Genomic DNA, 21,364 nt, shown 5'->3' with positions numbered 1-21,364 from the left:
CACCTGAGCCATGAGGACACGGAGGCTGTTATTGTCTAGAAAAGAAGTAAATCACAGCTCCCCACAAACCCCAAAGCATCACCTGTCCCGTGAACAGGAACACACCTGTTTTGTCAACATGTTGTGAATATTAAACCAACAGGCGGCCATCTGCTAAGTTTGAAACAGCTAAACCAGGCCGTCCGCCAGGGAGGGGCTGGGCTGGATGCAGAGGGAGGGGTCGGCTGGCCCCCCAAGTTCTGACCACGTGGACCTGGCTGAAGCCAGAGCGCCATGGCACGGGCCCCACAGTGGTTAGTGTCCACACCGACTCCAGTTAGGGGGGGCTGGGAAGAGAGGGAGCAGGAGGGCCTGTCCCTCCCGCGTGGACTCGGGGCTCTGTGCACGGAGGCAGCTGCCGTGCACAGGAGCATTTTTCAGAAAAGGCAGCAGCGTCACAAAAACACAAAACGCCAGCAAACCCTCTTTTTAGCTGCACTCGCCCCAACACTGTCAGCGGACTGAGGAACTTGAACACGAGGAGCAACAACAACAAACACGCCGCTTCCTGTGACTTCAGGCGCCGTTTCTGGGACGTGTGGAATGCGATTCCTTAAAGTTGCATTTCCAGGGGGGAAAGTTTGCTTTTTTACACTTTCTTTGAAGGACCTCCTCTGCTTTGAGAACCCGCCTCCCAAAAGCAGCACCAAGTTCCCAGCCGCCCAGAGAGCCCGCCTTCCGGGAGAGGCTCCGAGGCCCGGGCCCGGCCCAGGCCGGGCTGAGCTCCTGAAGTTCCTGTCCCCAGCGGTCAGAGTGAAGGCGAAACTGCCCTGGGCTCCCATTGTCCACATTCCCCACAAACAATGGCCGGCTCTCCCCATTGTGCGCCGGCATTCATCTGCGGATCCCTCTTCTTGCACGATGTGCAGTGCAAAGCCCTTCTGTTCACTGGGTTCGGTCCTGAACGCCAAGTGCAGCCGTCATGTGGGCTTGAAACATTTGTAATGAAACCTGAAAGCAAACTCCAGATCTTGCCCAAACATTAATTGGCGAGTGCCATTAGAGCCACATGGATGGCTTTTGGGTACCATCCATTAGGTCAGGATCAAAAGAAACACTGAACACCTTAAAAATGGTTCTGAAGTTCTTAGCGATTATTAAATATAATTTCCAAACCCAGAGATAGGGTTTAAAAAACACACACAAACCCTTTCATAAGCCTTTGATACATATTCCATCAAACAGACTTGCATAAAATCAACTTCAAAAGATCAGGTTGGGGGAGAAGCCTTGCCTTCCCCTCCTCCCCCAAGTGCCGTGACCTTCGTGGGGGACTCGGGCATGCTGGCCAGCCGTGCGGGACGCCCACCTGCCCAGCGGCCGCCGGCCAAGGGCACAGCCCTCCCAGCATTGCCGTGTGCACCGCAAGTTTCCGTCAAGTCCACGCTAGCAGTCCTCGGCTAGTGCCTCACAAGAGGTTTGGGGGGAAATGAGCCCAGCCCCCCAATATTTCACTATACGATCGCTTCTTTAAGGACAAGCACTTCTCTTCAAAGGGCCAGGCAACCCGAACGCCAGTTCTTTAATTGCTACAAAAATGTGGTGTCCCCCCCCCCCCCCCGCCATCAGCCAGCGCGTGGGGGGAGCACTGGTGTGCCCTCCCCACCGGATAAATGTCCCCTCCCATCGTGTGCTGCAGGGACATGTATTCGCGGCTGTTATCGGGGACAGGGGACACTGGCTGCTGCTCCTCACTGATAGAAAGATTATTAACAGAAGGACCCAGCCTGCACTCACATACATTATGGTGACAGCCTTCTGCATGGAAGTGACAAGAGGTAAAAAATGACAACTGGGGTGGCCACTCTACCGTGGCCGTAAACTCTCACATCTCTCCATTTAGGGGGAGCGTTAAGTGCGGAGGGGAGAGCGGTGCCTTCAGAAAGGATGCCCGGCGCCCGGGGCTGGCCTGGCAGGGCCTCTGGCAGGGTGGCCGGCCTTTTTGTTTTTAATGGGAGAAGCTCCCTTGGCTTCTGATTTTAGTTCCCAGCAAAAGAGCCTCTTCAAATCCAGCGCGCCTTTCCTAGCGCCCCCCCCCCGTACCTCGAGGCCGGCTACTCATTCGCTGACACAGGGACACACTGGTTTTGTGGTTTTGTTTGTTGTTGTTGTGGCTGTGTCTTTTTTCTTCACTTCATCTCTCTTTAAAACACTTTTCAGGCTTATGAATAGGATTTTTGTTTGGAGTTTTAAGAGTCAAGAGGAAAGCTATTGATTATCCCTGAAAGGGGAATGGAGGGGCAGTTAATAATTACCCAGAGAGCAAGATTTCCTGCTTCATCTTGTGTACACGACCTGGCGAACAATGCCGGACAGGAACAGGTGTGCCCCAGCCGTCTTAAAAGGCCAAACTATGTCACTGGTGTATTTTTGCCATGCTAGTAATGTTTGGTTTTAAGTGACCAAACTTTTTCACTTTAACTTTGGAAAGACACACTTTGCACATGTTTCTTCGCTAAGTCAAAGACTAAGTCCTACAGCGTTGAGCGGAAAAAATACATGTTGGAGACAAAGGGTTTTTTAAAATCACAGTTAGAGAAGGTTAAGTCACCCGCCCCTCCCCCAGGAGAACACCCATTCAAGGGCCAGTTCCAAAGATCCCAAATGAAGTCGTAAATAACACAGGGCCCTGAGTGCACTCTGCAGAGCCACCTCGCCCTCCCCTCCGCTCATTAAGGTACAATTAGAAAGAAGGGCGACCACAGACCCCTTAGCCTTATGGTTCCAAACAGGAAAAAGATTTAAACCAAAAAGCACCTTGTCAGGTTCAAAGCAAGCTCCAAACTCCAGATTTTAAATTCCCTCTAATAACTACTTTCTACAGGGGCAAACTGGGGACCCTTACCCCTGGGGCACAGAAAACCAATCAGAGCCATAAATTCCCTTTGCCTTCAACCCTCACTCCCTCGTACTGGGGCAGAGCGGGGGGAGGGGGTGACCCGACATCAGCACTTACACTAAACCCCTCAATGCTCCACAGAAATATGCTGGCTTATTCCTTTGTTTGGTCCTGTTATACTTGATCAAGTGTGAACGATTAAACTGGTTTCATTAAAGGCTGGTGCATTCACAGCTAACATCCAACTTCAATGGCGACTGTAAGCATATTTTGCAAGGAGGGCCTGCTTTTTTGCTTGAAACCTACCATCTCATTAACTTTCTTTGGGGGGCAATAAAAAGGGCCCCCGGGGTTTTTACAGGAGAGTGTCAGCGCAGCTCAGAGCTGAGGCCAGACAAAAGGATACTTAGTGTCCCCCTCTGGGATGCAGCCCCCGTTCCCTACAATAAAGGGAAAAAAACCCTGTTTCAATCTTAAAGCTGCTCCGACTGAAAGTGTTTAATTAGCATTTTGAATATCACTTTATAATTGCTGTAAGAAGTACTCTTTGAAATCAAATGACTACAAAAACAAGATCTTACAAAGTCCTATTACCTCAAAACGTAAGATTTGTACAAAAAATTCCCAAAACAGTGCAATTCTCCCAAGTACTGGGAAACTAAGTGTACTCTGAGAACCCTAGAGGCGGCACGGCAGTCTTAGGCGCTGAACACGAGGTAATTCTTAAAATGCCTTTGAACCCAGGGACCTAGGGGGAAGGTATTCTTTGAAAGACCAGTAGGAGAGTTTGATGTATTTCACCAAAGTCAGGAGGCAGAGTCGCTGTGTAAACTCACCAAAATACGTGTCCCCCCCGAATTATCCATGTCAGATAAAAATATACGAGTCTCTAGAATATCCAACAGAATTGCAAATAAGGCACTTAGCATTTTAAATTCCCAATGCATATTTATAGAATAGAATTCTCTGGTCTACCCTTCAAGCCACTCACATCTGACTCTCCAAGAACTTAACCCGACCTCCTATCTTTACAGGAAAGACCGGGGGGCGGGGAGGGATCCAGAACGATCTGCTCAGCCCGGATAGGGCAAGGGAGCCCGGCCTGACGACGCAGGCCGCTGCCAGCAGCCTCCCCCGCAAGGACGCAGAGCAAGCGGGATTCCTACGAAAAATGCCTCCTTTTCCATGTAAATTAATAACGTGGGGCCCCGGAGCCCACTGCTGCCTGCGCCGCCTCCGGAGCCGGGAGTGAGATCACCGCTCACGCACACGCACTCGGTGCCCGTGACCGTCCGCGGCGGCGGGAAGCGAGGCACCGGGGAGTGTGTGCGCTGGCGTGTCTCGCCGCGACCGGCTGTGACCGCACGGGGCTCCCGGGCCCACGAGGCCTCCCAGCACCACGGCGCTGCCTGGGCTGCGGGCGACCCGCCACGCCACCGGGCCTCCCGCGGAAGAAAGGCCCGGCGCGCCCCGGCTCCCGCGCGCCGCTGCCCCACTCGCCCCGGGGCCTGGGGAGCGCGGGGGAGAGAAAGGCGCTGCCCTCGGCCCGCGGGTCCGTCCCGGCCGCCGAGCACAAGGAGGAGCGGCCGCGCCGCGCCGGGTCCCGCAGCCCAGGGCGCGCCCTCGCCGCCCGCCCGCGAAACTTTTCCTGGGCTTCGCCCCACCCGAGGAGTGAGCCGGGCGGGGCGGCGGGCGGGCGGGCGGGCTCCGGCGGCGGCTGGCGAGGAGGAAGGGGTGCCCGCGGGAGCGCGGCGGGGCAGAGGAAATGCCCGCCCGCCCGCCGCCCGCGCCCCCGCCCCGCGGCCACTTTGGCGGGCCGAGCCCGGCGCGGCGGCGTTGGCGGCGGCGGCAGATGCGGCCCGGCTGCCCGGCGGAGCCAACAATGCGGGGCCGGCACAACAAAAGGTCCCACTTTTCCGCCTTCCCGGCTCTCGCCGGCGCTCCGGGGCGCCGCGCGGGACCCACGGCTAGCGGGGGCCGCTCCCCTGGGGGCCCCTGGCCGCGCGCGCCCCGATCTCCCCGCGGAACCCCGCTCTCCCCGCCCCCGCTCCGCCAGCGCCAGGCCCCGCGCGCTCGGACTCCCGGTCCCGGGGGATCCGGCCATATTGTCCCTGCGGCGCGCGGCGCGCTCGGCCTGGGTCGCGGGCAGCCCCCGTGCGCGCACCCACCGGCCGCGGGAGCCCGAGCCGGGGGCACCTGGGGACTGTCGCCGAGACGCCGCCGCCGCCGCGGCCCTCCGGACGTCGCCGCGATCGGGGGCTCGTGTGCTTTTTCTTTGCCAATCCTGATGGGAAGGAAGGTGACCGCCTACTTCGCATTCATCAACTCTCATCACAACAACAAAATCCGGGCGCAAACGGCGGCCCGCAGGCGCCACCAGCAGCGGGGGGCGGCAAGTAGGGACCCCCCAGGCTGGCGCCCACCCCCGGGACCGAGCAGGGACACGGGGCCGGGGGCGCAGACCCAAGATGTCCTCGGATGCCGGCTCCGTGTCCTTCGCCCTCCTTCCCCGCCCCGAGTGGCGCAGTGAGGCGCGGGCGCGGCGCCCCAGCCCACCGACGCAGGTGAGGCGGGGGTGCGGGCGGCCCTGGCTCCCCACCCCCCGGGGCCCTCTTACCTCGTCCCGGGCCGCCGGCGTCCACGGTGAAGGGCGCCCACCCGGGAGGCGGAGGCGGCGGCTCCCGCCCCTCCCACCCCACCCGGCGGCGGTGGCGGCGGCGGCGGCTGTGCGGGCCCCCGCTCAGCGCGGCATGGCTCTCGGCTCGGTCCTTAGCTCCTCGGGCCACTGCCGGCTCCTCTGGGCCGCTCCTGGGCCACCTTAAAATGACACACGCACACAGGGACACACACACAAAAACTTAATCTCTCCAGCTCCCCGCCCCTCCCCCTCCCTCCCCTCCCCTTCCTCCTCCTCCCTTCGCCGCCGAGCCTCTTCCTACTTCCCCACCCACCCCACCCCCTTCCTCCGCCCACCCGGCTCCCAGTCCTCCCCACCCAGGTCCGGGCCCCGCGCCCGGCCGCCCGGAGGGGGCTGCGCTGGGGGTCCCCGGCCCGCGCACGCCCCGCGCCGTGCTCACCGCCAAGAGGATGCTGATTCCAACTTGGACCGGGGAGGGAGCGTCCTGGCTGGCGAGCGCCTCCCGGCTGTTTGCTCTTTATTTGTTTCTCCTCCGGGGAAGGAGGACCGCGGGGAGAGGAGAGGGAAAGGCGCTCGCCGGCCGCGTCTCCGTGCTGCCGGCGGCTCGGGAGCGAGGGTGGAGGCGAGGTGAGGGTCGCGGCTCGCTCACTCGCTTTTTTTGAAAGGCGGGGTCTCTGCAAACCAATGACACAGCCCCACATGGGCCGGCCTCGCCCCCCGGAGCTGCTCCTCACTACAAATCGGCGCTCTCGGGGGATTAGTGGCTTCGCCAAAGTGCCCGCTGGCGCGGCGGGCGGGCCCGGGGGCCGGGCGCGGCGGTGCTCCCCGGCCAGGCCCCGCCCGGGAGGCCCTGGAGAAGCGCGGGGGGCCTGACGGCAGAGGCGGGGGTCCCGCCGCCGCGCCCGGACTCCGGCCCTCCCCTCGCCCTCCCTCCTCCGCCCCCTTCCACGTGGGGCCCCAGGCGGCGGCCACATGGGGGGACGCGAGCCCGGGCGAGCCTGGGCGCGGCGCCGGGGGTGGCTCAGCCAGGCCCGCGGCCCGACCGCCCCCTTCCCGGCCCCGAGGCTCCAACTTCCTCCCGGGCCCCCGCGGCCGCCGCCTCTGCCTTCCCAGGCCGCGGGGTCAGGCGCGGGCCGGCCCCAGGGGGCACTTGTGCTCCCCAAATCCGGACCCGGAGAAGGGGCCCGCGCCTTGCCCGCGAGGCGGCAGTGGCTGTGGGTGCTCGGGGAGGGGGCCCGTGTGCTGGAACTCGAAGCGGCTGTGTTCCCGGCGAGCAGCACACGTTTCTTCCTGGAAACCGCGCTCTCCTGCCGCCGGGTCTCCGGCTGTTCTTAGAGCCTCGGAGGGAGCTCGGCGCGCTGAGGCCTGGGGGGCCCGAGCGTCGGGGTCCGGGGCTCGCGCGGCGCCCTTCCGCGCCGGGAGCCGTGCCTCCGCGCGCCTCGAGGTTCGAGTGGACCCCGAACCTGGGGATGCAGGCCGAGCCGGCCGCACCTGGGCTGGGTTCCATGCCTGCGTTTGCGGGAGGGAGTCGGCGGCTGGGGTCGGGGGGCTTTTCTGTGTGCGCCCCGAGCCCCCCAGCTCATCTCACTTCCCTGCGGTCGGCCGCGCGTCCTCCAAGCGCCCCTGCATGGGCTGAACTGAGCCTTTGGCCTCGAACTATTTGGAAACCATATTGAGACGCTGGGAACTGGATGGAGACGTTCCGCAGGAAAGGCGGGGGGCGGGTGGGAGGTCCCGCAGCGGTGCCCGGAGCCTGGCGGCCTGGGAGCGCACCACACCCTGCGGAGCGGAGGAAACTCCGCCGGGGCCTGGGCCCAGGGCAAGGCCGCCTCGCCGCTGGACCCCTGCCGGCCTCTATTCACATTGTGAGGACTCGGGATCCGGCCCAGCGGGGAGTAGGTGCGCCCTGCCCGCTCGCTGGAGTGCACTCGGAAGTGGCCTGCGCCACCGGCCTTGTGGGGCTGTGGCTCCTGATGGTTGTGTCCTCAGGAAACAGTAAGGTTTTAACACTATTGAAGACCTCCCAGATGAGATGTCAGCGCTGGACTCGGCAACTTACACCCCCCACCCCACCCCGAGCGCACGTAATGAAGCTACTGAGATGCTGACAAGCACGTTTTCTGCGTGACCCTAACAGGCCGGGGCCAGGCCAGCTACGTGCGTTTCCCGCACCTTCTGGTGACTTGTATCCCCAGAACATCATCTCCAGCAGTTCTGCCGCAAGGTCGTGGCGCCTAAGATAGATCTTGGCATAAACTATAACCATAATAACTATAAATAAAGATTTTCTGCTTCCTTATTTCACAGATAACCTTTGGTTCTGAGTGGCCCTTTATTCTCACCCAGAAACCACAAAAAGTCAGCTGATTTTCTTCTATAACTTATTCAACTTGAATGTCTACTATGAACTCGACCTAACTTAGAAAATACTATGTTCTCTGTGTTGAGAATATTATAAAGGAAGCGTTCTCAGAGCCAAAAATTATTTTTTCAACTTGACACCCTGTATTTTTTTTAATCCTCACCTGAGGATATGTTTTTATTGATTTTTAGAGAGAGAGAGAGAGAGAAGCATCCATTGGTTGCCTCCCATACACGCCCGACGGGATAGAACCTGAGACCTAGGTATGTGCCCTGACCAGGAATGGGACCCAAAACCTTTCGGTGGACTGGACGACGCTCTCACCAACGGAGTCACGCAGCCAGGGCGGCACCCTGTATTTTAAAATATTAAGCCCATTTGGCCCCAATATGTGAATTACTTTAAACTACAATTGTGTGTTTTAAAAAAGATGCTCCAAAACAACAGCCCAATTCCAAAGTGGGCAAAGAGTGGAATAGACATTTCTCAAAGAAAGGTGCACAAAAATGACCAACAATCAGCATCACCAGTCCTTAGGCAAATGCAAATCAAAACCACGGTAGATACCTGCTTCATGTCCATTGGGATGGCTGTTATTAAATTTAAGAAATCAAGAAAAAAAAACAAAATAACGAGCGTTGGGAGGGAGGTGGAGAAATCAGAAAACTTGTGGCTTGCTTGATGAGGATGTAAATGGGTGCGGCTGCTGTGGAAGGCAGCATGGCGGTTCCTCAGAAAGGCACACGGAATTACCATGTGACCCAGGAGTTCCATCCAGGTGTAGACGTAAAAGAACGGAGCCCAGGCTCTCCAATATGCGCACGTACATACAGTGTTCATGGCATTGCTCACAGTGGCCAAGAGGTGCGAAACCCAGGTGGTGTAGACAGTGGAACACGATTCAGCCTTGGAAAGGAAGGGAATGCTGACACGTGTGAGAACGCGATGAACCTTGAGGACATTACAGGAGGTGAAATAACCAGACACAGGACAAATGGGACATGCAGACAGGCACAGTGGAACAGGTGACGGAGCGCTGGGGGAGGGAGGGAGAGGGAGGAGGCTGGTCAATGGGCAGAGATTCCGCTCAGGTGGTGAAGAAGCTCTGGAAACGGGAGTGGTGGAGGCTGCACCTGCTGTGAATGTGCTCGATGCCACAGGACTGCACACTTAAACCGGAGGAAAGGTCAGTGGGACGTATGCTTTACCACAGCCCTACAACGTGCTGCAAAGTAGGTTTTGTCTTACAGACTTTTCAGTTCACATTTATTACTATATATAAAGGTAATTTGGCCCGGCCGGCGTGGCTCAGTGGTTGAGCATCGACCTAAGAACCAGAAGATCAGGGTTCGATTCCCGGTCAGGGCATATGCCTGGGTTGTGGGTTCGATCCCCAGTGTGGGGCGTGCAGGAGGCAGCCGATCAATGATTCTCATCATTGATGTTTTCTCTCTCTCCCTTTCCCTTCCTCTCTGAAATCAATAAAAATATATTTTTTAAAATACAAGTAATAGATAACAAACATTAAAAAAATAAAGGTAACTTGTAAAGAGGAAAATTAAGATAAAGACAACATACTTTGTTTTAGAATACAGATCAGTTAGTTTACAGAATAAATGCCTTTCACTGATTCTTACCTCTGTGCTGAAATGCCCGTTTTTCAGTCTTCTCCGTGATCTCCCATCAGGTTCGGTTTCTGGTGTCCCAACTGTGACAGACACACAAAAAAGAGTCATAAAAGTAACAGTAGCAACCAATGACTGTCCCCAGCTCACGAGGCCCTGGTGCTGGGCTAAGCCCCTGACACCATCTTTATCCTCCCAGCAGTCCCTGCAGAGAGATGCTGGCATTATCCCCACGTTACAGATGAGGGAACTTGAGGCCACTTGATGGGACTTCCCCAGGGTCACCCTGCTGGCCAGTGAGTAGCTGGGGTGGACTCCTTCCTGTCTGATTCCGACATGCCCCCTCCCCCATTTCAAGAAGGGCTTCTGCTTGCATTTACATATCTGCATTATTAGTTCAGAAAAGGTAAAGTTAGTTACTAATGGAATAAATTTTTAGCATCTTCTTATTGAAAGTTTGTTCTTTAATAACAAGCCTTCAATCTAATCTTTAAAGGAGAGAATTAAACATTAAACGAATTTTTAAAGACACAGATGGGTATGACATGGTGGATTTTAGGCTCCTGAGGATGGATTTCAGAACACCAACAAAAAGCTGGGATAATGAGAAAGCAGAAAACAAATGACTGGTTACTGAGAAGTAACATCCTTCCGCATGTTACTTTCATACTGAGGAAGAAGAAATAATTCAGAGTTCAGAAAGGCTGCCCTTGACTTCCTGTAGAAGATGCCTGTCACTTTCTCCCGATGGTCTGAGTTACGCAGACCAGTCTGGCCACCGCACTCCCACCTGCTGGGGGCCGCGGGTGACCCGGGCTTCCTCAGAGGGGGAGTCTGAAGGGGCCGCACTGGGACAGAGGGTTCCTCTTCTGGGGAGCTCAGCTCTCTGCCCGGGAGTCTCCGATTCCGCGCAATGCTGCCAGTGGGACGGCCTGTCCTCTGGTTGTGCTGTTTCTTCTGCCTTCACCGGCCTCTGTTCACGGGTCCCTGGCGCATCCAGTTCAAACTCCTTGTCAAAGTGACTGCTTCCCCTTTTCAAGGCATTGGTCTCCTTTCTGGGTTCTAGAATTTGGGATTCAGATAGGGGATGTTTTCCTGCCCCAAGGCTCTGGGGGTGAGGTCCTAGCTCTCCAGTTGTGGGGTCTGGCCCAGGGAGCCCCAGGACGGCCGTGTAGGGGCAGGGTAACTGGCACAGGTATAACACTCAGCACAGAGAGGTAAGGGCTTGTTCCCGGGGGCCCAGCCATTTCTCTGCTGACCTGGCACAGCTGCCTCTCTAAGATGCTGCCTTATCCTGCAAAGAACCCCGCCCCCCCCCAAGTTCCTCCCCCAGGGCCACCTCCCTCCTGGATGCACAGTACCTCTCCTTCCAGGAGCTGTCTACGTCCCCCAAGAAGCCATGGGTTCCATCCAGGCCACAACATAGGGGAGCACTCCTACCACAGGCCATCGGTCCAGTCACTTATCTCGGCCAGCCCACCCCCCACACACACACACACACACACACACACACACACACACACACGGGGCATAAGAGTTGGTCTAGATGCTCCCTCAGCGCTCTGCTCCCTCAGAAGACAATAAGGTGCATCTCCTGAAGAGCTAATGGCTTGCTGTGAACAGGTCATTTAAACTGGGTAAACCATGATTCCTTGTTGCCTTGGCTGCTAGGAAGCTTGAAGTCACATGTATGTGGACAGCCTATCGTCACAGTCCAGGAAGCAACATGTACTTCCTCCATGCAAAGGGACTGTGGGAGAGGAGTGGTTTGTGTTATTGGAAAAGGCATATTAAATATTTCCATGTAGTTTACACCTGGACAACGAAATACCAATTGTCCTGATAATACAAATTACTGAAAATAAGCTCCGTGAACTCTTCTGGCTTGGTGAGGATACTCAGGTGACAGAAGGTCACTTGCTGGACTTGAGGAAACTGGCCTGAGAAACCACTGGAAGGCGTGTTTGGTTCCCATTTTGACTTTTTTGATCAACTGTAGGCTTGTATATATGTTTTTACTATAACCACCTAAAATACTTTTTTGGGGAGTGAAAACTTATTAATAAATACATAAAAATCCCAGTCATATCAACATCTCTGACTTAGGGCAAGGGACTTTTTTTACGGGACAAGAGCTGCCCTCGATGGCAGTTACCACATTTTGTAACCATGAAAACGTGTGACCGTTGACCTGTTTTGTAGGACCTTGGATTGTAGGAGGTGCTTGGTTAAGTATTTCTTGGATGCATGGGTGGATGGACGATGGAAGGCTGGGTGGACGGAAGGATGGATGGATGGATGGATCACCCAGTTACTGTATTTCGAGAGGTTCAAGCTGCATAAAAGCTGTATATGCAAACTGTTTACAAAGAGTAATGTCATTTTAATTGAACATATTAGTATTAGGGAGGTAGGATTTGGGGTTATCTTTAAAAGATTTTTTAAACCTATACTTTGTTATATTATTTGTATAATTTATAAAAGTAAAGGGGCACAGGAAATGATGTATGCAACCAAGAGTTTAGAAAAAAAATAACATGTACAAAAAGCAAATGTGGCAAAACATTAAAAACTGGTGAACTGGGGGGATGGCTATATGCAAGTTCTAACAACTTAGCTATAAATTTAAAAATTATTTAAAAACAAACATCGTTTTAAAAACACCCAGAGCCCCAGTGAAGTGCTGCGTTTGTAAGGCCCTGCTTTGCTCCGGTGTAGCAGGAGGGCATGGTTCTCCCCGCTCTGTGCCTCTCAGACCCGGGGCTGTGACCACCCGGGGACCCACAGCTAGCCTCCCGGGCCGTAATCAGGCCTCTGACTGAGGCCCCTGGTCCCCTGTTCCCTCTCTCTCCTGTTTCCTTTCCAGGAACCAACGGCTGGCAAAAATGATAGTGGCCCTAGGTAACAGGGGAGCGTGTTCCGGGCAGTAAAGTGGACTACTTGTGTGCACTTGAGGGTGAAGGCAGTGGGACTTGACTGCCTTGCCGCCCCCTTTAGAACCGGCCCTGCCTGCGGCTGGCTGCGTGGGGCGGAGTGGGAACCTGCCGCACTCGTGGAACAGCTGTGCTCGCGGGGCCACAATGTCACCACGACATGACTCAGGATGACTTCTCATCAGTGGCTCCGTGTGGCCTCACAGAGGCTGTGGCCCTTTCCAACTCTGCGCTCAAACCCCTGGGCTCGCTCACGCCCGAGCCGTGAGGGTGCAGATGCGAGTGGCTGATGCTGCCTCGGGATTTAATTGGCATTGGGTTTAAGCCCATCCGTTTTAGTTTTCAGTTAAACACACACACACACTCACTCACACACACTCACACTCTGCCTAAATCCTTTGAAAAACAGTGACTCGAGTCCTAAGAAAACCCAAACAAGCATGCTGGTCCGCAGCGTAACATATGGGGGAAGTAAACAAACATGCTGATCTGCAACCACCAGCACCGGGAGGCCTGCTCCGCTCCCGGCCAGGCTGGGCCTGGGACAGACAAGGCCTCAGCTGCGCTCTGCCTCCAGGAACGAGGACCGCAGGGGAACGGCACCGGCCCAGGTCCTGCCTCTCTCAGTCCTCGCCGCCATCGGGGGGAGGGCCCAGCTGTGCGAGGGGACGCTCTGCAGGTGGGGGCAGGGCCAGCAAAGGAGGCCGCAGCCACTGAGACCTGCTCGCAGAAGGCCCTCCCTGGGGGTGTGCTCCGCTGTCTCAAACCCTGACCGTTCTGAGCGGGCCTTGCGTCTCCATCTCGCACTGGCCCGCAAGGAGGCAGCCAGTCCTGATCACACACCCCGCCTCAGGCCTCAGCCAGCCAGGGGCAGGCCCCGTGTGCAGGATGGCTCTTCAAACCTCCCAGTTCACGGTACTTCGCGCCCTGGGAGACACACTTGAACACTAGATAGAACATGCTTGGTCTGCGCACAGAACACAGAAGGGAAAGCCCAGAATTCTCCAGGAGCGGCTCATCGGGTCAGTCCGGAGCCAACATGAACCGGAAATGACCCCTGGCCTCCTGGGAGGCCATCTCCTCACAGGCCCAGCGCTGGGCCTGCCCCTGGAATGTTCCTTTTCCTAGAGCCGGGCAGGCCTGTGACACGCAGGCCTTCAGATGCGTTAGCAATTGTGACTAACACCGAGTCACAGAGGGCCCTGAAGTGACAGCCCACCGCCGGCCACGGCAGGGCCCCTGGGGCCCCGGTGGGGATGGCCACAGGAGACACCGCTGGAAACGGACACCGGACCCCGGGACCGCTGCACTGGACAGAGTTTCACCGTCACAGGACATGACTCAGCTCCAGCTAGAACCGGCTTCGGGTGGGAAGCTCCTGACGCGGCCGGCAGCTCAGTCACCGGCACAGAGCTGACTGCATAAGCCTGGCCCCGCAGGGGACTCTCTACTTGAAAACAACCTCTCCTCCGTCTTGTCCCTGAAAATACACAAATAAGGCCCGTGTTCCTCAGGGCGGCGGGCCAGGGAGCCCAGGCCTGCCTCTCCCCCCCGCCCCCCCATGACGCACTTCCCATCCAGGACAGCATCACCATGTCACGTCAGCAGGATGCCCCCGCGTTTCCCATGAAGATGCTGAGGCTGCAAGGCTGGGTCACCTGCCAGGGCCTCCGACAGGTGAGCCACGGAGCCCAGGTGGACACAGGTGCAGGGCCTGCTGGGCCCTCCCGGCTCCGCGTCCTGCCTGCTCCCTGGGGGTGGCCGGTGAGTGCGCCCGCCCCGGCCCCTGCCTCTCCGGAGACGTGCCCTCCCGTTGCATTTGTGCCGGGAAGAAATGAGGTGGTGGCCGCTAGTTTTCCCCCTGCCCCAACGCTTCACTTCAAGATTGCTCAGCTCTGTAGGAACGCTGCTTTAACAGCACAATGAGCACTCACAGGCATGCTCCCTCCTGGGACCCTTTATTCACATTCTATCACATTGCTTTAGCTCTTTTTTTCTTTCTACTCACAGACACTTTTTTTGAACCATTTAAGAGCAGGTTGCAGACATCCTGATGTTTGACCCCGAAACACGTAAGCATGCCCTCGGAAGAAAGATCTCCCACCACGAAAACCTAACAGCTCGCCACACGGTGAAAACCCACAGGACCTCGCCAAGCAAGGGCCGCCGGTGCAGTGCGAGTCCACGTGCGGCCAGCGTTCCGGGCCCCCTGCGGCCCGCGGCCGAACCAGCGAGCGCTGAGAGCGGGAGCCAGCTCTGAGACGCCTCCACAGCGGCCCGCAGACTCATTCCCGACCCTGACGTTTAACAGTAAGGGTTATGAACAAGTGCTGGCGAGGATGTGGGGAAAAGGGAACCCTAGCACACCGCTGGTGGGAATGCAGACGGGTGCAGCCACTGTGGAGAACAGTGTGGAATTTCCTCAAAAAATCAAAAATGGAACTGTCATCTGACCCAGTGATCCCACTTCGAGGAATATATCCTAAGAAGCCTGAAACACCCATCAGAGAGAATGGATGCCCCCTATGTTCATAGCAGCATTATTTACAATAGCCGAGATCTGGAAACAGCCCAAGTGCCCAGCAAGAGATGAGTGGATAAAAACAAACTGTGGAGCACTGACGCCAGGGAGTACTAGGCAGCAGTAAGAAAGCAGGACCTCTTACCCTGTGAGACAGCATGGAGGGACCGGGAGAGCATCACGCTAAGTGAAATAAGCCAGTCAGGAAAGACAAGTACCACATGATCTCACTCGTGTGGAATCCAATGAACAAAACAAACTGATGAACAGAAGAGAACCAGAGACATTGAAGCACGCAACACTGGCGTATTTCCGTGGGGGGGGGGGAGGGTGCGGGGGCAGAGGACTTTTATGCATATATGCATAACCCATGGACTCAGACAATAGTGTGGTGAAGGCCTGGGTGGGGGGAGGGGGGAAGGGGGACAGGAATGTGGTGAAGGGGGTTAATGGGGGAAAAGGGGGGACATCTGTAATACTTTCAACAATAAAGATAAATTCAAAATAATAAAGATTCTGGGCTTGCATTTTATATACTTCGCAAGCAATTCAATTTGACTATAGTTTACACAAGCCTCAGTCTTAGGAACACTGAAAAACAAGAGCCAACACTGGCCCTCACCACAGATGGTTCAAGAAGCGCGGTCCAATTCCCAGACCATTTTCAAATTTTTCCCAATTGTCTCAAAACATCTTTTGTAGATTGCCTTTGATCCAGGTCCCAGTTGGGGTTCACACGCTCCACTTGGGTGTCACGAGGTCTGCTGGCCTCTCCGGGTCGGCACTGGGCCATCTTCCTGCTTCCCTTTGAACTCGAGGGTGTGTCCAGCTGAGAGCCAGGACTTCAGTGTCTGGGGCCTGGACCAGGGCCTGTGGCTCTCGGGGGCCTGCAGAGACTATTCGGTTGCATATGAACCGTTTCTCGATGACAGGAGAAGATGGTAACGGCTGGTGGCAGTGTGGCAGAGTGAGATCGGCAAGGCGGAGAAACCCGTGTTGGTTCGGTTCAGTCTCGGCCAAACGAGAGGGGCATGGCGTCCTGATGTTGCAGAGGGTCGTCAGAAAAGCCACAGCGCCGAGTTTCTGCAGCGCTGGGGGTGGGCTGGAGGCCTTTGCACAGCAACTGCAAGTTGTAAGGTTTGCACTCAAGATGGTCCTTAGCTTGCAGGTGACAGACCGGGGGTGGCTTTTGGGACTCCTGGGCTAGGAAGTCAGGTGCATTTGTCTAAACTCCTTCCCACGAGGAGCAGTATTTCACGTGCCTGATGTAAGGCATGGCACCAACACCTACCCATCAGTGCCGAGGAAAGCACTCAGCACCGTCCCTGGCACACAGCAGCCTGTGAGCAGATGCCACGGGGCTCCCCACCACCCTGGCTTCAGGCTGCAGTCTGAGCAGCTGCGCAGGCCTGTGCTCAGGGGGCTCTCTGGGCCCTGGCCAGTGGCTGGCTGGTTAGAGCATTATTCCCACACACCAAGGTTGTGGGTTCGATCTCCGGTCAGGGCACATACAAAAATCAACCAATGAATGCATAAATAAGTGGAACAACAAATCTCTCTCTCCTCTCTCTCTCCCTCCCCCTCCTTCCCTCCCTCCCTTACTCCCTCTTGCTCTTTCTCCCCCCCTAAAATCAATCAGTAAAACTTTTTTTTTTAAATAAAGAAGGGTCCTCTGCTTGGTTTAATGCTCTGTGGTTGTCATCTTGAATTTCCTAGTAATTTTTAAATCAGGCGCCTCCATTTTCGTTTTGCACTGGGCCCCGAACATTATGTAGCTGGTCCCATCTCCCCAAATCTATCTGGCCCCCCTCTGACTTCAGTAGCAGAGGAGGTGGATGATGGGGCGCAGCACACCTCACGCACTGACGCACGACTTCCTGGATTCGTCCCCAGCTTCCCCACCACCACGGCATCCCACTCCCCTGCACTCAGGTGCAGCCCAGCATTGGGGGGGGGGGGGGGGGGGGGAGGGGCATTCCCATGGCCATGGTCCTCACTGGGACAGGAGTGCTGGGCAATGTCTGGGCTCGGCTCCTGGACACGCAGTCCTGAATGTGTTCTGTACCCTCCTCAGAGTCCCCCTCCCCCTCCGCACACCCTCCCCGCTGCTTCCCGGGTCACCCCCCAAATAAGCCCTCGGCACCCAAGACCTCGTCCGAGGCTGCCTCACAGGGAAGCCGAGCTAGGACGGTCTCAGGGTGGGTGCTCCATAAACGCACCGAATGCCTAGGTGAGCTCTGAGCCCGAAGGATGAGTGACAGAGTCGCTGAGCTAAATGACCCACGCGCCTGGGCCAGCGCCTGGCCCCGGGGAGCTCGCTGAGCCTGGCTGCCTCACCCCTGCAGACACGCCCCGGGGCAGAAAGCGGCAGGCGCTGAGAGGGATGTGGACGGATGCACTATGTCCACTCTCCATTCTTTACAACCACAGGGTTCTGACAGCCAGCATGGCAGGCCAGCTCCCCCCGAAGGCCCAGGGAGGGTCCCTCCTCGCCTCTCCTGGTGGCATCGGCCCTCGTTGGCAGCACCCGGCTCGCAGGCGCGCCACTGCATCTCTGCCTCGTCTCCCTGTGTCTGTGACTGGGTCTCTGTTTTCCGTTCTCAGAAGCACCCAGACATTGGGTCAGGGCCACCCCAATCCAGTACGACCTCATCTCGATGACGTCCGCAGAGACCCTATTCTCAAGTGAGGCGCAGTCACAGGTGCCAGGAGTTGAGCCTTGACATCACTGAGGTGTGGGCGGGAGGGGACACGATCCTACCCACTGCGGACAGAAAGGGGAATTTATTCAAAAGTCACGCCTACCTGTTGGGCTCAGGGCTTGACTGTCCTTGGATAAACTGGCAGAAGCAAGCTCAGGCCGAGGGACACGGGCACCCCTGGGACCGGTTCACGTGTCACCTTACATGGCATTTTCACGTCTCTGTCATTGCAGGGGTGGGTTGCGGCCATGTTTTCACGCGGCCCTTCGGTAAGTGGGCCGAGACTTGAACTTCTGATGCAGGTCCTAATCCCAGCTGGGCTTTTCCCACGTCCTTGTTTACACACAGCCTCCGATGTTAATAATTAATGCACATAAAGTATTTATTAAGCACTTAATTTATGCCAGGCTCCTGTGCCAGCCATAAACAAAGGAGAACTGGGCACAGGCCCTGTCCTCACAGAGCTCCTGGCGTTCCCTCCGTGGTAACAAAAACCCGCGCGTTCACGCCACGAGCTGAGTGCCCGCCGCAGGCACAGCACAGCCTGGGGTCTGGTGAGGCCTGCTGTCTCTGTCCGCAGAGCACATGGCCACCAGGAGACACCACCGAGCATCACGTAACGCCTTGGACTGGAGGTGGGTTCTCTCTTCCCACCACGTGGTTTTGGAGAAATCCCACGCTTCCCTGGGGCTCCTCCTTCTCCCCCTCCCCCTCCCCCTCCCCCGTAGAACTGAGCAGGTTGTGCAGGGCTTGTAACTCCTGTGTCATCATCGTGGTCACCCTAGACATTCACAAAGCCTTTCTCAGGGGCAGGAACAGCAGGAGTCGTGGCCGGCATCATTTCATTTCAGCTTCACAACCACCTGATTAGGGGTGGACTTTAATTGTTCCCATTCCACAGACTGAGAAACTGAGGCCCAGAGTGACAAGTCCATCCCATAGGGGTTCAAATGCGAGCGGTCTGAGCCCAGGATGGAGCCCTGGACAAGTGTGTTAGGCCGCCTTCCTGCCCGTGTGGCGATCTGCGCTTGGTGGTATGGAGAGGACTTCTGGAGCAGAGCAGCCACCAGGGGAGGCGGGGGGGGGGGGGGGGGGGCGTCTTTGTGAGTCTCCTGACGGCAGAGGAGAGCAGCAAATTCTTTGCCCCCTTGCATCCTTCCCAGCTCAACAGCAACAGAGCGAACAGAGCGTCCCACTGTCCGTCCTTTGCTGACCGCCTTCCTCCTGAGCTGTTTTCACCCCGTGGGAACCACACATCTTTCTGGGGGGGCTTTCTCTCTGTGCCGGGGCCTGGAAGCTCACACCCAAAGCTGAGCTCACTGCGGCGGCCTGAGTTCCTCACGGACGTATCTATCTGATAAACTCTCCTCCGGGGCCATCTTGCACACACATGCTCACTTCCTCCCATTCGGTGTTCAGACGCCTCCTCCCCCTCGGGCCCACTCCGCATCCTCCCCACCCGCTCCGGGAGGCAGACCGTGTAGACTGCACCGGCCTGCACTGCCTGTTCGCTGCCAGGGGGTTGGGTCAATGGGGAGCCATAGTCAGCTACAGGGAGGGAGGCGAGGACGAGGTCAGGGTACCTCCCCCTGGTTTCCCCACCTTCCTCCACTGCCTCCCACCGTCACCACGTGGCGCCTTGGGCTGCTTCTGCCTTTCACCGAAGGCCACCCCCACCCCCTTTGTAAATCTGCTAGAATATGGTTCACGGACCGTAAATGTCACCACTCTCAAGTGCACCGTTTCCGCAGTTTATAGTACTGACTATATGAATTAAGCTGTACAATGATCAACACTAATTCCAGAACGTTCTTAATCACCCCAAAGAGAGACCTGGACCCCATCAGCAGTCACTGCCCCTTCCTCGCTCCCCCTGCGTGGGCGGCCCCTGATCTGCTCCCCGAGTCTAGGATGTGCCTGCCCCGGGCGTTCCCGAGACACGGACTCCACAACAGGCGCCTGGCCGGCCCTTTCCCTCGGTGTGACGTTCTCGGTCTGTTCGTGCGGGGGCGCACGCCAGTGCACCGCTCTCAGCCTTCCTTCGGACACGCCGGGCGTCTCTTCCTGGCTTCTAGTAACTTCTGGCCTTCCTGCTGCCGGCCAGTCCAGGGTCCACACTACCCCTGGGTTTCCCTGCGCTCCCATTTCTATCACTAAACCCTCCTCGACTGCCCCTCCTTGGAATGCGCTGTCTCCCACTGGGGCCGGACGGAGACCCAGTCCCCGCGCGCGCAGGTTCCACTCTGCACGCGTTTCCCTGCGGCGCCGCGCTTCCCCGTGCGGGGCTGGCACCGAGATAAACACACAGCGGTTTGTGACCACATGAACCTCGGCGGTGGCTCTTCCTCAGGGCCCTGCCTGGCACCGCGTCCCTGAGTGACCTGAAGAACCCGGGGGGCCTGGCGCCCTCCACCCGCCATCTCTGGGGTGCCCACAGGGGGAGCGGGCCTGGGCCGGGCCGGGAGGTAGCTGCCTCCCGGGGCTCGAGACCGCACACGGGCCGCCCGGAGAACGGCCGGGCCGAGGAGCGGCCACACGGAGAGACACGGGGGAAAGGGCAAACCCCTCATTTTAAAAGAGGGCTCGTGGGAGGGACGGCGAAGCCCACGGGAGCCGTTCCCCGCTTTCTTCTCGTCGCCACTGGTGGCTGAGGACAGACGGGCCAGCCCCCGCCTGCCCCGGAGGGTTCTCCAAAGGGTTGGCAATGAATTTCATGTATTAACAGGAGCCGCTCTATTTAAAAACAACCGTTTGCCAATGACCTCCTCTGCCTGGGCTTGGATTTCTGCGGAGCTGTGGGGGAGCTGGCAGCCGCGGGGGACAGTGGGCCGGGGCGGGGGCCGAGGGGGACAGGCTTTCTGAAGGTTGTCATTCCCACCCGCTTGTTTCGGGAGCAGCTCTGGGTGTGAATGCTCCCAGCCCTCCGAGTCCAGCGGCACTGACGTCTCCATGACAAAACTGGAGCCACGCGGCTGTGGGGAGCGGGAAGGGTTCGGAGCGCCCCCCGGAACAAGCCGGGGCCCAGCGCCGCTGGGGGGGACGTGCCGGCAGCTCAGCTCTCGGCCCGCTCAAGGCGGAGCCGCTGTCGGGCAGCAGGACGGCTACATGCCCGGCGCGTGGAGCGGCCCGTGTAACATTTCATCTTCGTCATTTGGAGGAAGGTCTAGAACCGGACAGGCGTACAAGGCTGGAGAAGGACACGTGCCCCAACATTCCTGGCGGGAGTTTCAACCGACCCAACGTTTCTGGGCGGAGGGTTGGCAATACGTAGTCAAAGGCTCAAGAAACGGCTGATGACGTGAAGATGCTCAGCGTCCCTCAGCGCCACAGGGAAGGCGGGTGGGAACCTCAGTGAGACACGACCTCACGCCCCTCAGCACGGCCCCCGCCCCCCGCTCCGAAGCACGGAAAGCGAGTGTTGGCGAGGACCTGCGGAGGTGGGCGCCCCGGGCACTGTGGTGGGAATGCCAAAGGGTGCAGCCGCCATGGAGCACGGCCTGGACGGTCCACAGGGAGTGAAAAACAGGTACCATGTCACCCAGCCATCCCCCTGGGGCACATACATGAAAGAGTGGAGAGCAGGGTCTTGAAAAGATATCCGCACACTCGTGTTTACTAGGTTATTATTCACAGCGGCCAAGAGGTAGAGGCAGCCCACGTGTCCACTGATGGGTGATGGGTCAGCTGTGTCCACACATCCAGCGG

The 21,364-nt window shown here is 57.5% G+C and overlaps 1 protein-coding gene across 3 annotated transcripts in view; it reads right to left on the bottom strand.

Annotated features, from left to right (window-relative positions):
* Positions 1 to 6,146, bottom strand: part of CTBP2 (C-terminal binding protein 2) — a 100,394-nt gene extending 94,248 nt beyond the window's left edge. For 2 of the 3 annotated variants that reach the window (XM_054729238.1, XM_054729242.1), the window contains exon 1: positions 5,496 to 5,736. The gene's annotated coding sequence lies outside the window, so the exon portion shown is untranslated. Of the gene's footprint in view, positions 1 to 5,495; positions 5,737 to 5,955 lie in introns of those variants that run through there. The other variant, XM_054729239.1, reaches the window with a different exon arrangement.
* Positions 6,147 to 21,364: the final 15,218 nt, after the last annotated feature.

This window comes from Eptesicus fuscus, chromosome 17 (genome assembly GCF_027574615.1).
Source record: "Eptesicus fuscus isolate TK198812 chromosome 17, DD_ASM_mEF_20220401, whole genome shotgun sequence".
Lineage (NCBI taxonomy): Eukaryota > Metazoa > Chordata > Mammalia > Chiroptera > Vespertilionidae > Eptesicus > Eptesicus fuscus.
Note: the sequence above shows the minus strand (reverse complement) of the source record. Positions and strands in the feature narration are given on the sequence as shown.